This window comes from Grus americana, chromosome 1 (genome assembly GCF_028858705.1).
Source record: "Grus americana isolate bGruAme1 chromosome 1, bGruAme1.mat, whole genome shotgun sequence".
Taxonomy (NCBI): Eukaryota; Metazoa; Chordata; class Aves; order Gruiformes; family Gruidae; genus Grus; species Grus americana.
Window position 1 is genome coordinate 209,007,841 of NC_072852.1, and position 14,828 is coordinate 209,022,668.

A 14,828-nucleotide genomic window follows, 5' to 3' on the forward strand; every position below is an offset into this window, starting at 1 on the left:
GATGCAAAGAGCTTTGCTTGGGTGACCTATAATACCTTAACACAAAAATCTTCACAACCCACCTCCCTCCTGAGCCAGTTAATTGCACATGTCAAATGACACTGCACAAACAATGCACAAAGACTTTAACAAAAAATATTAAAGAAACCCTTACCTTTTAGTCAGAATAAGTGACAGATAACAGGCATGAGAAACTCAGTTGGCACAGTTGCTGTACATATTTCTCTGCGGACTTCTCTTTAGTGGTCCCAAAAGCACTGAACATAAAAAAACTCCAGCCTGTCTGCTTCATTCTTCAGCAACAGAGATACATGCTGTCACGGTAACGCGAAAAAGCAAAAAGAACTACAGATCTTAGTTTTTAAAGCCTTTGTGCTTATAGGGAAGAAAAAGAGGGAGTGGGGAAAAGAAGGAACAGAGTAAACACTTTTTCTAAGAGAAATCTGGTCTTGGCTGTAGAAGTAACCACAGCACAGAATCATTCAGTTTGAATTTCCCTGTTTGCAAGCTCCTTGGGAAAAATAAAAAAAAAAATCAGTCTTTAGGGAAAAAAAATCAAATGCATGGATGGGGGGAAGGGAGAGGAGGAGGGTACTGCTCCTATGTGACATACATATGGAATGAGCATTAGAACAATGCTGACAGGACAGCTAAGCAACTGCACTCTGGGGCAGCAGTTTTCAAAGCAGAGCTTTTGCAGCTTTGCAGAAAGGAGAAGAAAACAATAAAAAAAAAAAAAAAGCCCTCCGCAAAGGGGGAAAAAAAAAGAAAAAGGAAAGAAAAAGAATGGAAAAGAAAGGAGCTGTTAATTCACGAAGAACTACCGGACTAAAAAAAAAAAAAGAGTTGCCTAATTTCTGAAAGGGGGGGCGGGTGGGAAACGCCGCGACTGCTTTCCAGCGATGCAAGCAGAAGCCTTGATGTCTAGTGCACTTACATTTTATGCGGCGCACAGTGGGTCCCCTCCTCCCCGCCTGCCTCCCTCCTTCCCTCCCTCCTTCCCTCCCTCCCTCCCTCCGCCCTCCCTGCCTAGGAAGCTCTCCCTCCCAGGGGACAAGAATTCCAGTGGACCCAATTAACACTGTACTTTGCTGGCTCCTTGGTATGATCGATATTAAATAAGCTGAATTTTAGCAGCACTGAAAAATAAAGCAGCCATGTAATGCGTGGCTCATGGAAGCTGCGGGGTTTTTTTCCCCCAACTTCCCTACTCCCCCAGTCTCGAAACAAACCAACGCGGGGGGGGGAAATTAAAAATTAACATGTGCCAGTGCGAGTGACACAAGCTGCATCAGATATTTGTTAGAAACTTGATGGAAGCCGAACATCAGCTGCTCATTTCACTAGCTTCGGCAGTACTTTATTAAAGTGGATTTACAAATCAATGGAAGGAATCCAAAGGTTCACAAACAGGCTCTTTCATCAGGTCCGCTGCCTGGCCGTACAGGAAGTTTGCCGAAGGGGTCTGGGGGCAGTTTCACCAGCACACTTGTTTTCAATGGACTCCCAACAACATGACTTGTTCGGTTTGGTGAAAGAAATGCAGTAAGAGGTTCAGTGCTTTAAGGGAATGCAGCCTAGTGTGTTTACAGCTTCATTCCCGCAGCACGTGTGTCAAGGCACCCTACAAATTGCAAATTATTTTAATTTGAACGGGGAAGTGGTTGGGAGGCAGTAACCTTCTTTGGTCCTGTTTTCCCTGATCTATCAATCACAGATTGCCATGTAAAAACAATTACTACAGGCTCTGTCTATAGAGGAAAAGCAATTACTAGCATTAACTCTTGCCGTTGCAAATTAATACAATGCAGTCCACAATGATAGAGTCTGCCTGCAAGCCATTAATTTAAGAATAAACGGGTGGTTTGCTTAAATCCAACTGGTCTGAAATTCTCAGGTTAAGAGCTCCCCTTCCTCTTTCCATATTTTTGTTTGTGTTTGTGAAACTCACTGGAAAGAAAAGAAAAACATATTTATTTGCTGGGGCCAGGACAATTCTGAGCTAACAATATCCATCAGTGAACCTGCCTACAAATAGAGAATTTCACCACCAGTAGCTGTTTTTCCTTTTTTTGTTTCTGGGTGGCCATAATCTTCAAATCAAACCTAATAAACAGCACTGAGCAAGATCCTTGATTGAACAGCTGGGTTGACCAGTGATGTGAATCCATCTTGTTACATTAATGCGAGATTGCATTTCCATTCGAATAAGATCAATTAAAAATACTCATAAAACCATGCTACCAAAGGCAGTGAAGAGTTAAATTAATCAACTCAAAAAGCCTCCAATTAAATAATGTTAAAGTTATGATTCTCCCTCTAGCTGAGGGAGGAAAAAACTCAACAGCAGGACAAAATACTACTAGTTAGTAACTACTAGTTAGTGACTACTCCAAATGCCACACTGTCAGAAAGTCTTAATGATGCCTAGTAACATTCTTCACAGTTAGATAAATGTAGAGTATGCAGAAATTCTGAGCAATGATCAACCATCCCAACAGATATCACAAACCAAAGGCTTACTACACCAAAGAGCGCAGGTAAATTGCTTATGCACATGAAATCCACGTCTCTTGAGCTACGGTAATTCCAGGCTCCTCTACTCTTGATGAAGATGCTGCACTTTACATGTATTGACTTTACAAACATAATCTAGCTGACGTGTTGTTTTGGTGCAAGAAGCGGGGGGGGAAGAAGTACCCCTGCGTCACACAGCACTAAGCACGGCAACGCTGGGTTGCAATTTGAATGACAGGAAAACACAACAACATTCATAGGAAATCACCGAAAATGATGCGGATCTTCATGCTTCGTAGTCGTTATTGACCCAGCTCCGCAGCATAGCAAATACACTGGATTTGAAATGAGATACAGAGATTGCTGATAATACCAACTTGATGGTCTAGAGTCTGCAAAATTGCATTCCCCCTTCAGTCCCCTACTCTAAATTAGGGAGCAATGTCAATTGGTCAAAGTGTCCCTGAAAGTGGCCTCAACCTTGTACAGAACGCTTCTCTTTGCAACGGGATCAAAGCACTTGGCAAGTGCTTTGGGATCCCATCTGAATGAAAGAACACATACATTCCATCTGCCACAGAAAATGGTCCCACCTTCCATGAAAGCATGAGACGCAAAGTCAAGCTCCAGCCAGGATAGCTGCAAGGCTCCGGAAAATCTTGCAAAAAAAGGGAAACACCCTCAAAGGAGCACCCAGCAATGGCCCTCTTCCTCACAACTACAGTCATGAACTGCTGATGACTTCAAGTCCCACCTGACAAAAGACAGGGGGAAACTCACCCAGGCAATCAAATTATTTTCACAGGAAAACATTGCAATAAGGATATAATCCACTGAATACATCCAGGCTGAAGAGGTCCAGTGGGTAGCTGCATTTTGGGAAAGGTTGAGGTTTACAGCTGCAGAGGGGATCATAAGTGCTCTTGGAATCCATAAATGATCCATCAGTTGATCTGTCATCTCAACACTCCTAGGCACTAGGAAAGTCTTTATTATCCCCATTTTAGAGATGATGATTTGAACACTGAAAGCCTAAACTGCCTCCCCAAGGAGATGCAAGAAGTGCTGGAGAATAGCAGGGAACTGATTCCAGGCTTTTCAAGTCCCTTAACTGTGAAGACTGTTCTTGTTTCAAACACAAGCAACTGGATTTGACATATTTTGAAAGTCAAGCTATTTGTTCCTTAAAAAAAAATATCAGCATCATTCTAGCCTACTCTTAAGTATGAATCAAAGCACAGTTTGTGGTATTTAAGGAGCTCCTGTGCTGCTTAAGAAATCCATGTGTGTATACGCTGACAAGTTTTATTTCAAATGAAAATTCACAATTCACATAATTTTACTAGAAAAGAATTCAAATATCATTCCACAATTAGAATTACAGTCTCAGTTTGGTAGGACATTTCAAGCCAGCGGGGAATTGCACAGAAGGACACCCCATGCGTGTGAAGAAAAATGGATAGAAAACATCTCTTAAAATAAGCAAGTATGCAAGCATCAGACCAGGTCATCAGTTAACATCTGGTTAAAGGAGAAAGTCTTGAATTCCACAGTGAAGGTCTCGGTCCCTAGGTGCCAGCAGAACAATCCTTGCTGTTGCTGGAGGCAGGGAAAGAGGGATGTCTTGCCAGCCTTGACTTGGTTGAGAGGCTCCTACCAAGGGTCTCCCACACCCAAATGCCCTGGTGAGCTGCCTGTGCTGCCTGGAGGTCCTGCTCTCCCACGACAGCCCTTGCACACCCTACCTGACACAAACAGTCCCCAGAGATCAGCATCACCCAACACATGAGCCCAGCAATGCTGCCACCATCAGAGCTGGTGCCCTGATGATACCAAAAACGTAAGCCACAGAACAGCACATTTTTAGCTTAACATAGTTTGGAGGAAGAACATATGCTTGCATTGTTCTCAGAATTTGCTTTATTCACATGAAAGCCAGCTCTACGGAAGCTGTAAAGAGTACCTAACAGAAGTCCAAGCTGGAAAGATGTTTCAGAGAAAAAGAGCTGCTACCAAAAGAGAAAGAAGTCAGCATTTACTGCCTGAGGGCAGGAACTAACGACTGGTAATGGGGCAGTGCCATACGACCCAGAGGAAAAGCTATGAAGATTTTTCTCTTTTTCCTTCAAAAACTATACTGGGGAGTGTCAGCATTTACAACACTCTTTGGAGAATTAGAATCTATCTGGGTGCTCCCCAAAAACCTATGACCGAAATTGCAAACATGGGACATTAGCCATGTAAAGATACATGGTATAACACAATTTGTAACAGCTAATCCACTTTATTACAGGCATCGTCAACTCTGTTCATTATCTAAACCTTTCAATTCAACTGTTCTCAAAGACGGCAGTCCTTGGCACTGTTTAAAGTTGCTTACATTTTCTTCCTAATGTACTCATTTTGATTATTAAAAGGCAAATAAATTGGTAGGTTTTTCTCACTTCCTTTATATTCAGTTTCATGTAGTACAATAAATACTAGAAATTACAAAAGAAAAAGAAAAACAGTTAACTAAATAAACTCTGGCTTCAAAAGATCAATACTTAAAAACAGAAACAAGGGAGAACACATGGTGATATGGTCTTTGCTCAAGAATGTGAAAAAATGTCCGTGGATATTTTAAATATTTACCAAATGAAGGGGATGTATATCAGGTTGCAGAGCTTTGGATTACACACCCTTTCAAGAGATGATGATTCATGTTAATCTACATCAGTAGGCTTGGAGGGTTTGCTTTGTTCTTTTTAATTTCTAATTACATTTTAGTAGCAGAATAAACAGAATGAACACATAGCCAGAAACAAAAACTAAACTAAAATAAAGGAAAAACAACCTTTTAAGGCACTTAACATCAGAGAAGGTTAGTCAGCCAGTTATGATTTACATCTGCAGAATAAACCACGGTGAGGTTCAGCTGACTAATGCTCTGCACCTTTATGTAGCGAGTACCAGAGATAAAAGGCCAATTTCCTGTTTGAAAATCGTGTTTCAGTAACGTGCAGCCGCCAGCCAGTGGGACTGGCTGATTACCTCCACGGCAGCATCCATCACGGAGGCCCAGCAAACCCGGACGGAGCTGCGGCGCCCATCGCATCCACTTCCATGCCCGAGCTCTTCGGGAGGTGTCCGAACCCCGCAGCGAGGCATGAAGGGCTCAGCACACCCTACGCCAAAGCGACCGTTCTCCCAAGGCAGTCCTGAGCCAGGTGAGCTGGGATTTGAGAAATCTCATTTAAACCTTCCTGCTGCCAACAAACTCTCCAAAGGCGAGAACTGCAGAAGCGAGTTTTGTAGCATGAAACCAGACCCCGGTGGAATTTTGCACCGACAAAGTGCACGGGCCAGCAGGCACACACATGGTACACAAGGCCCCTCCCGCCACCAGCACCCCTATATTGTTCCTGAAGCCTTCCTCGGGTCCTGACATCTTTTTAGGGTGCCTGATTTTCACTGCTAACTACAAAAGCACTTGACTTCAACTGAACAAACAATCTTGCTGCATGTAATTTTCACAGCTTTCAACTCCCCAGTCAGTGGATACAGAACAGACTCTCCTGAGAAAGGTACTGCAAATTAAGATAGAGCACAAATTTAAAAAGCAATAGCTATTTCTCACCATTCCCACCAGAGATGCTCTTGCTCTGTACTAGCAAGGTATCGATGCTGTACCCAAAAGCTGACAGCAGCACAGATAAGCAACTCTAAACTAATTTTAAACTAGACTGAACAGCATTGCTGTTCACACCAGTGAAGCTACAAATATCAGCCCAGACCACATTAATCAGGATCTAGGAGACTCTGACCACTGACCATACCATGACAAAGCATCTGTTACCGTGGCTTCATGGCATCCACAACCACCTAGGCAAGCTTGGTTAGGGCTAGCTGGGACACTTTTCGTGCTTCTGACTGTAGCATCAGAAATATCTGTAATTTATTGGGGAGGAAGGAGTTCCTTCCAGAGTAAACTGCAAGGAAAAGAAAAAAAAAGTTGGAAGAAATTCTTACCACTTAAGTGCTTGGTTGTGGGTCCCAAGGATTCCAGAGGTAGTGCAGGATGACTCCCGGGGCACCTGCCTGGCCCTGCTGAGTGCACGGTCACCCTGGGACAGCAGTGCTGCCAACCTGACACAGCCCATCCTACCACGTGTTCAGGGTTACATGATGTACAGCCCACCCGTACCCTTGATCCTGCTCACACTAAGCACAAACACAGGACAGCTCTTCTCAAACAGCTTTTCTATACAGCCCCTCCGGTCTCTTTCCCCAGTGCAGAATGAGTTACCATGCTTCAGTTCCTCCTCTGCAGCAAGGAAACCTTCCCCCATTGCTCCAGCTTGGCAGCTTAGGGATGAAGCTGGCTCAAAGGCAGAGACTTGTACCATAACGTGCAGACAAAAGAGCTCCCACGTTGGTCAGGGCGCACCAGCGACTGTCTGACGGAAAACCAACAACATGGGCCCAGACAGTGAGGAGGGAAAATAAGCATGAATAAAAGCATTACAAGTACCTAAGGAAATTGCTATGTAGTAGTCTGTGATTCCAGAGAAAAACCCAGTTTATATGATGATATGGCTCCACAGCTAATTTTGGTTACTGATACGTCAGGCCTTTCTATAGGATATTGGCATACAATGTGGAATATATTTTAAGTGTCACTTTGCTTGAATATATACCTCCAACACATGCTAATAACAGTTTAAATGTAAAACCCTGCCACGTCACAGCTGCTCACATCTATTACTTTTGAAGACAGAAAGTAACTGCTAAGCATCGTTCTTCAGAAATGGAGAGAGAATGTGGGAAAAGAGATGGATGGATTTGGCAAGAGATCGCAAATGCCTAGGATTTCTGTCTCCCGCTCACTGAAAGCTTGCATACTTTACTCCTTCTCCAGTTTTATTTTAGCAGCAACTTTTCTGAACATCTTTTGCAAGCCAGCTCAACCCAGCACAAAGTGTGTTGGCACATCCCACCACCACAACCCCGTCACTGTGGTCAAGCGGTCAAAATCCTCATCAACACATTCTCAGAATATACATTGCATCAGAATAGTCAAAAGAACTCTGTTGTATGTTGACAACTCCTCTAAGAGTCTCCTCCTGGTATGATACAACTTGCAGGAGTGTTCAGGCAACACCAGGAGGGGATGACTACTGAGCTCACCTTCACATTTCAGGGGTATCCCTGAAATTCAAGCAGTAGCTCAAATATATTAGTCCCAGACTAAATTGGCAAAATGACAATTCTATTTTCTGAAGTCTTGCCTTCCACTGGTTTGGTATCCCTTTTCTCACCAAAGCTCTTTTTTCTTTTTTTTTCTCCCTACCCCTCTATAAATAAATAGTTCATATTCTATGATTTGCCTCTACAGGCCTCAGTTACCCCTTAGAGAGGAAGGGAGAGAAAATAAATAGAGAAACCACTCTGAAAGACCATATATTTCTAACAGGTTTCCAGCATTGCCAGACTGATGGCCCCACTATTAGGAGAGGGTGGATTAGTGTAATTGCCTTACAGTTTTGACAGTTTCTGTCATCTTCAGAACAGATGTTCTCCGAGTTCTGCCCTATTTGCTAAAAGCTATCAAGTGACAATCCCCATCCATTTCGGGGAGGACTCCTGAAGCGAACTGCATGGGTCTTTATAACGACTTGTGCCTAGGACTGACTACTTCTTCAAAGGCTGCAAGGCTGGTTGCCATGGCTGCTGGAGGTTAAACCTGGCAGGGCTGATGTCTTTATCAAAGCCAAGCACCGGCTGTGAAAACCAGTCCTGATGGCTGTGGATGCTCCACAAGCAACTTCTGGGCTAGAGGTCCTGGCAGAGGGAGCTGGAAGGGAGCATGCCAAAAAATGCAGCACAAGGATAGAAAAAGGCAACTGGGATGGTCTAATCTTGGTGGACTGGTAGGGATGAGGAGCTGCCCAGTAAAAGGGGAAAATAATAAAGAATCGGGTATCCTCCTCCAAATTAATTTCAATGGAGATGACTCCAAGTTTGGCATAGTAATAGATACGTATGAGCTCTCTGATAATTCTGGGACTAGACAGCATTTGTCAACAGGGGCTCCAAATCCCACAGGCATGGAGGACAGTAACTCAGCAGGCACAGTCTGCTTCTCAAGGCAACCCTGAGCCAACAACATGGAGGACCTCTACACTGTTGGCTTACTATCTCCAGCAAAGATGTAAAACCAAAGCCCAGGAGAATCCATGATCCTTAGACAAGCCCACGTTATTGTTATAAGAAGAGATTAAAATCTATAGCTTCATCCATTTCCCTAGCACGTCTTCAACTCCTTAAGCCAACACAAGGAAGAGGGGAGGAAAGCAAGGGTGGAAAAATTTATGTTGCCCTTGTCGTATCTTGAGAAAGAGGGTTACCGTTCTCCTAAACTATTTTGAACCCATCCTTCCTCAGCAAGTGGAAAGGCTGGGAGCAGGGCTCAGACATCTGCTACAGGACAGCCTCAATGGATAGAGCAAGGAGCAGCACCACCTCCACCACAGGTGCCATGGCTCAAGTGTGCTAGGGCTCCATGGCCTCTACTCCAAAACTCAGGATGGGGTCTTCAGGTTGTACACTGCTATTACAGTCCAAACCAAGATTTTATGGCTCCTTAACACTGTTCCTGCTCTTTTACACACAATAAAAATGTCAGAGCAAAGGACATCCACATCACTTGCACTTAGCCACCTCCCATCTCACCTGAAGACAGCAAAACCCAGTGAAAATGTGACAAAAGTGTGAAGAACTGCTGCCCACAATACCCAGCACCACCCAAAAATGAGGGCAGAAAAAGTCAGAGTAATGGGATAACACACAGCATATCCTCTGAGGTTCACGTTGTGGCAAACGATGGAGATGAGAGATCAGAGTTCACCATATAGAAAGCACAGCCTTCAGTTTAATTGTTACTAAACTACGTGCTACGTGAGTAATTGGGTTTATGGATGTTCCTGGCAGAGACAGAGAGGAACCCATCCTCTCAGGGCAGCTAAGTGCTTGACTTCTGTGTATTTTTATGTGTTTGTCAAACACTTAGACACTACAGGCACTTAGAATCCTTTAAATAAATAAAATGCATTGGGTTAGTTCAGCGCAAAAGGCACTGTATCAATGCATGTTAACTACTTTCAGTGGAAATTATAACAGAATACAGGCTTAAGTGCAGCCAAAAGAAAAGCCTAATAAAAATAGGGTAGCAGGGAGAGAGGGGAGGAAATGTATGGCTGACAGAATTGCAGCCTGAAAGAAATCAGGACAGTAGATCTGAGAATAGCTCAGATCATAAGATAGAGAGGGAGAAAAAGCACCTCCCGTTTTACTACGATTGGGCCAGCTTACGTTTCATTACAGGCAACCCAGGATAGGCAATTGTGTAATCAAGAGCCAGACGGCTTTACTCATTTATAATTAATTCAGAGTACTTTGAAAGTGAGCTTAGAAAATAGCCAAGTGCTTCCCTTTAAGGAAAACTCTTGTGATGCTTCTGCAGGGCACCGCAAGCAAAGGAGAAGTTGTTCAGCTGAAGACAAAAGGTTTTCTCCTGACATAAATGAATAAAGTGTTACCACAGGCAGTGAAGCAGAGAACATGGCCCATCTTGAAGGAAGGCTTTAAACCAAGCGCTGTATTTTTACAGTGAGGAAACACCTTTCTGGACTGTTTTACACCATTTTAAGAGTCAAGAGAAGTCTCAGTATGTTATGGACTGAGATGCAGACTATTCAGTCTTCTATTTATTGTACACAGACAACTGTTCCCTTAGAGGCAAGCATGATTTTTGGCTCCAAAACCACAACCAGCACTTCCATCTACTCAAAGCACTTGCCAGAAACGTGGGCGTTAAAACCCAGTACAGTTGCACTGCCCCCTATACAGCCCCCCACCTTCCCCAGCCACCGCACAGCGAACCACGTTGGCAGTGGACCCCCGCATCCTGCAAACTGCTCGTTTGTTCAGATCCTCAGGTATTCATTAGCTGTCCTGTGCCCACACAAATAATTCAGAAAGTTAAATGCCGCCTTCCGTTTTGCATAGTTACTAATTTATCTACACTTAGCTTTTCATCTGTAATTCACGTTGACATTAATGGAGAGACAAATATGTGTGTAAAAGAACAGAGGCAGACCAAAATAAATGAGAAAAAATGTGGTCACCAGAAACCAATTATACATTCAAAACTGCATAGTGGATACCACCCGAGTGTTGAAATCAAGTGAGGAGGAAAATGTACCAAAAAAACACACTTGGACTGGGGGACGCAGGGGGGCGCAGGGACAAAGTTGCTAGCACATACAATCAGTCTCAGCCTCATGGAAAAGAATATAAATATTTAGACATGAACAGCCCTCTTAAAATACAGTTGCAGACTCTGCTGGCACATGGACAAACATACAATAAGCCCACCAATGTGGAGACACAATCAGGTAAATCAGACATGAAATTGGCAGGCAACGTGTGCAAGATGCATTTTGTAAAGGCAAAAATGTGTTCACCACCAAATACAAAGTTGAATTTTCCAAGACAATCTGAAGCTGCACTGTAAAAGAAATAAACATTAAATATTTAAGGCTGTTCACCTAAATGCTATCACTTGGAGCACATGGTGGCTTTTTCCTCCACCAGCATTCTTCTCACAACAACAAAACATGAAGTCTTTAAAGAGAAATACTTTAACAGTCTTGCTACTTTGAAAGCTAAACATCTCCCCAGATGGCCCTGAAAGAGTTAAGTGCTTTGGAGCTCAGATATTCTCCTTCCCATGTCTCACGATAAGTACTAGAAGATTTATGTGCAATGAATTTCCAATTACTGATCTGCACCAGCTGGGCTGTCAATCAGCCTGCCTATACAGTGCATGTCTTCACCTCCCCGTGTTCTCCTTGCACGTAAAGGCTCCTTCTCCCCCCACAAGCACACACAAAAGCATGTAATTCCCACATTCCTATCAACTGTAGCAGGTTAAATGTTGCTTTGGACTTCCCTTGCTCCTCCAGTCTAAGACAGACATTATTTTCTCACCACGGTGTCCAGGAGAACAATTCCAGTGATGACTCTGAGACACCAGAGAGTATTTTAAAAGCAGAGTGACGTTTCCTTCAAGGCTTCTCCCATCAGCGGTCACCGGCAGGGAATGCAGGGTATGAAGGAAATTTGGGAGGGAAGCCCTAGGATCAGGACACAAAATTCTCCTACACCGGTACACAAGGTCCAGATACAAGGATTAAAGAGAAGAAAAAATTGCCCTCCCCCCCCACCATGGAACTCTTTAACTATGATTTTGCCCAGGTAAAACAGTACAAAGTTGTCAGAGAACTAGATATGCTAACTTTAGGATCTCAAAAAAGCTCCTCAGATTCACCTAAAAGAAGTATTATCTCCCAATAAATACTAAATTCCTTCATGAGTGTCTCATAGTTTTAGCTCAGTATCCACAAAGAGTTCATGAAAACAGGTGTCCTGCTCGGGGTCATCATCCACCCCATTTTAATGGATTATCATTTATTTCTTTAATACTTGGAGTCGCTCTTAGCACCACCACACATTCTCTACCTCATTTCTCAGGCACATGACTAAGGGAAATGCTGAATCAATAAACCTTTACAGAGCAACACTAAGCAATATAACCAGTGATTAAATCTTGTTTTCAGTGTAGAATTCAGCCTGAAGAAACATAATTTAAAAAAAAACTAACCACAAAGCTTAGAAAAAATATTTTCCTCTCCTGTTTTCTAAGATTTCACTAAGCCATATCCCTGAAATAAGAAAACCACAGACATGGCATCATCCTTGAGACTTTGCCTGTTACAACACGATATTACCCCAGGCTGTTGTTTTTGCACCTGCATTTCACTTCCTAACCTGGGTTACAGAGAAGATGATTCTTGAAAGGTTAATTAGCAGCTATGTAAACAGCAAATCCTTGCTATGTATCGGAGTGAATGTGTTTTACTGCAAAGGTTGAGCACCCTGCGAAGGGCAAGGCTTTGAGATATGGCACCAAGCCAGATCCTCTAGCAGGACCCATAAGTTTGTTGGTTTTTTTTTTTTTCTGTAGAGGCCTTACCAGAGCTCTCTGGAAATTTTCATCCAGGCTCGACTGCCTATAAATAGAGAACTGCAGCCCCCGGGGGCTGTGTGGCTCTGTGCTGCTGGTGTGCTCCGAGTTGCTAAGGAGATGGCAGAGCAAAGGCTTGCAAACCGTGCCGGGGAACCGAGAGGAAAGCGGCACCACTCCGGGGTTCAGCTGAGAGCCAGGGAGGTATCCTCCTGCAGGTATCCTCTGGATCAGGAGAAAAAGAAAAAAAAAAAAAAAAAGAAAAAGAAAAGGATGGAGATTCCCTCTCAGCCTGAGAGAGGCCAGACGCTGGGAACGTCAGGGCAGGCATTCCCATCTACAGACTCCTGCATAATTATTATAAACCATCAACTGTCTGGGTTCTCGCAGTGTCCCTGCTTCCTGAATGCAGACCTGGTTTCTTTATCTCAGAGGAAAGTAATTAAAGCTTATATTACACAGCATCATCCAAAAGGAAAAGGAATTTTTGAATCCTTTTATTCACTTGTATGTAGACTTGTAAACATGACTGATACGCAAAAAAGTCAAGCTTTGAACTTTAGCACTAGAACAACCTACCTAAAGGAACTGAGACTAGGATGACCCCTCACACAATCTTTTTCAGATCTGAACCAATTCATTTACCTTGGGCTAGAGGATGCCTGAATGGAGATGGAGCCTTGCTCAAGACATGGGAGGAAAATAAGGGTCATCCTGAATTAAGGTTGTATGTAGATAGTACTGTTCATTTCAGCCGCTCAAATTACATCTCTAAATAGGAGATGGCTCACATCACTGATGGTAGCAAACATCATCTAGACTGAGTGCACACCCTGAAAAGAGGAGGTTTTGGATTTCCTGCGCGAATGGAGACACGATTTTACAGGCGTATATATAAGGCTTACTTCAAGTTTATGCAGAATCAACTTCGCAATTGCTCCTGGTGGACTGGGAAATCGCCTGAAGATAAAGCTAACTATAAGAAAAATTCTAGAGCAGTTTCTAAGAACAAAACCCTCAGGAAAACAGCAACAACAAAAAAAAAAGGTGTAGGAATTCCTCAAAAGAAAAAGACAAATACTAAAAGAGCCAAGGTTGTTCCTGCAAATGCAGCAGAAATGCTCCATGGTGTTAGCCCTGGTTTCTCATACAGATCACTTGGTTGTGACTGATAGAAAATTAAATGCTTTTGTTTTCCAAGACTCATCCACAGCTAAAATGATACATCTTAGCAGAACAAAGGCAGTATCTCTTGCCAACAGTGTATAAGCTCATCTCTCTCTGAAAAAACAAAGACTTAGCAGAAAAAAGTGTATTTTTCTCTGTGGCCACTGCTCTTCCAAGCCAGAGAGGTATCAAAGTGTGTCTGACAGTTGCTCATTATTAGGCAGGTGAAAGAGAAAACTGAACTTTTTTCTTTTCCCCAAGACACCAATGAAACTGCATTAAGAATATCTGAAATAAAAAGCACGTAGAGCAAACGAATGATTTGAACTTTTACTGTCTTCCATCTTTTACAGACGCTAATGCTAACACTAACTCACTAGTGACAAATCAACGGGAAGAGAAGGAACATATGATCACGGCTTATTTCCCAGTGTACGTATTTCTTAATATAGAAAAGTGTATGATAGATCTGCCACCATCTGATCTTGATTGTTGTAAAACCAGTCATTCTGCCTTCATCTGCCAAAAGAGTTTGAGAATTACTGGGGATATTTTTGGCAGCCTTAAGCACACAGAAGCACTGAGGCATATTCCCAGAGGACAGCTGAAAGTTTCTTAATAATTTCCATCTTTTGCACATTTGCCACTTTTGCACATTACTTGAAGATTTTTGCACATTACTTGAGGATTTTGCCACTTTTGTGTATTACTTGAGGACTGTCCAGTGTGATTTGAAGTTAATTATGGATGATAAATGTGGAGAAAGAGGCTTCAGGTCTTACTGCTGTTACTGCATTTCTTTTCCTCCTAAGGTTTTTGGGGGGTTTTTTTATGACTGTCTTAAAAAATCAGAAATCAGATCTTGTTTCTACTCAATTTTATGGCATAGTACATTCACTTAAAAGAAAACTTCCAACAAAGATCTGATAAAATATTCTTTGGTCAGAAATATAACCCTTAGCTGGGGGGGAATCAACAACCCTCTCACATATAAAAACGGGGCCGGGGGGAAGGAAGTGGTAAAGTTCTTATGCAATGATATACACTGTTTTTTAAAGACCTAACTTCACACTGT

The 14,828-nt window shown here is 42.8% G+C and overlaps 1 protein-coding gene across 1 annotated transcript in view; it reads right to left on the reverse strand.

Moving 5' to 3' along the window:
- The window catches only part of FAT3 (FAT atypical cadherin 3), a 425,084-nt gene that overhangs the window by 354,081 nt on the left and 56,175 nt on the right, over positions 1-14,828 (reverse strand). The window lies entirely within an intron of this gene.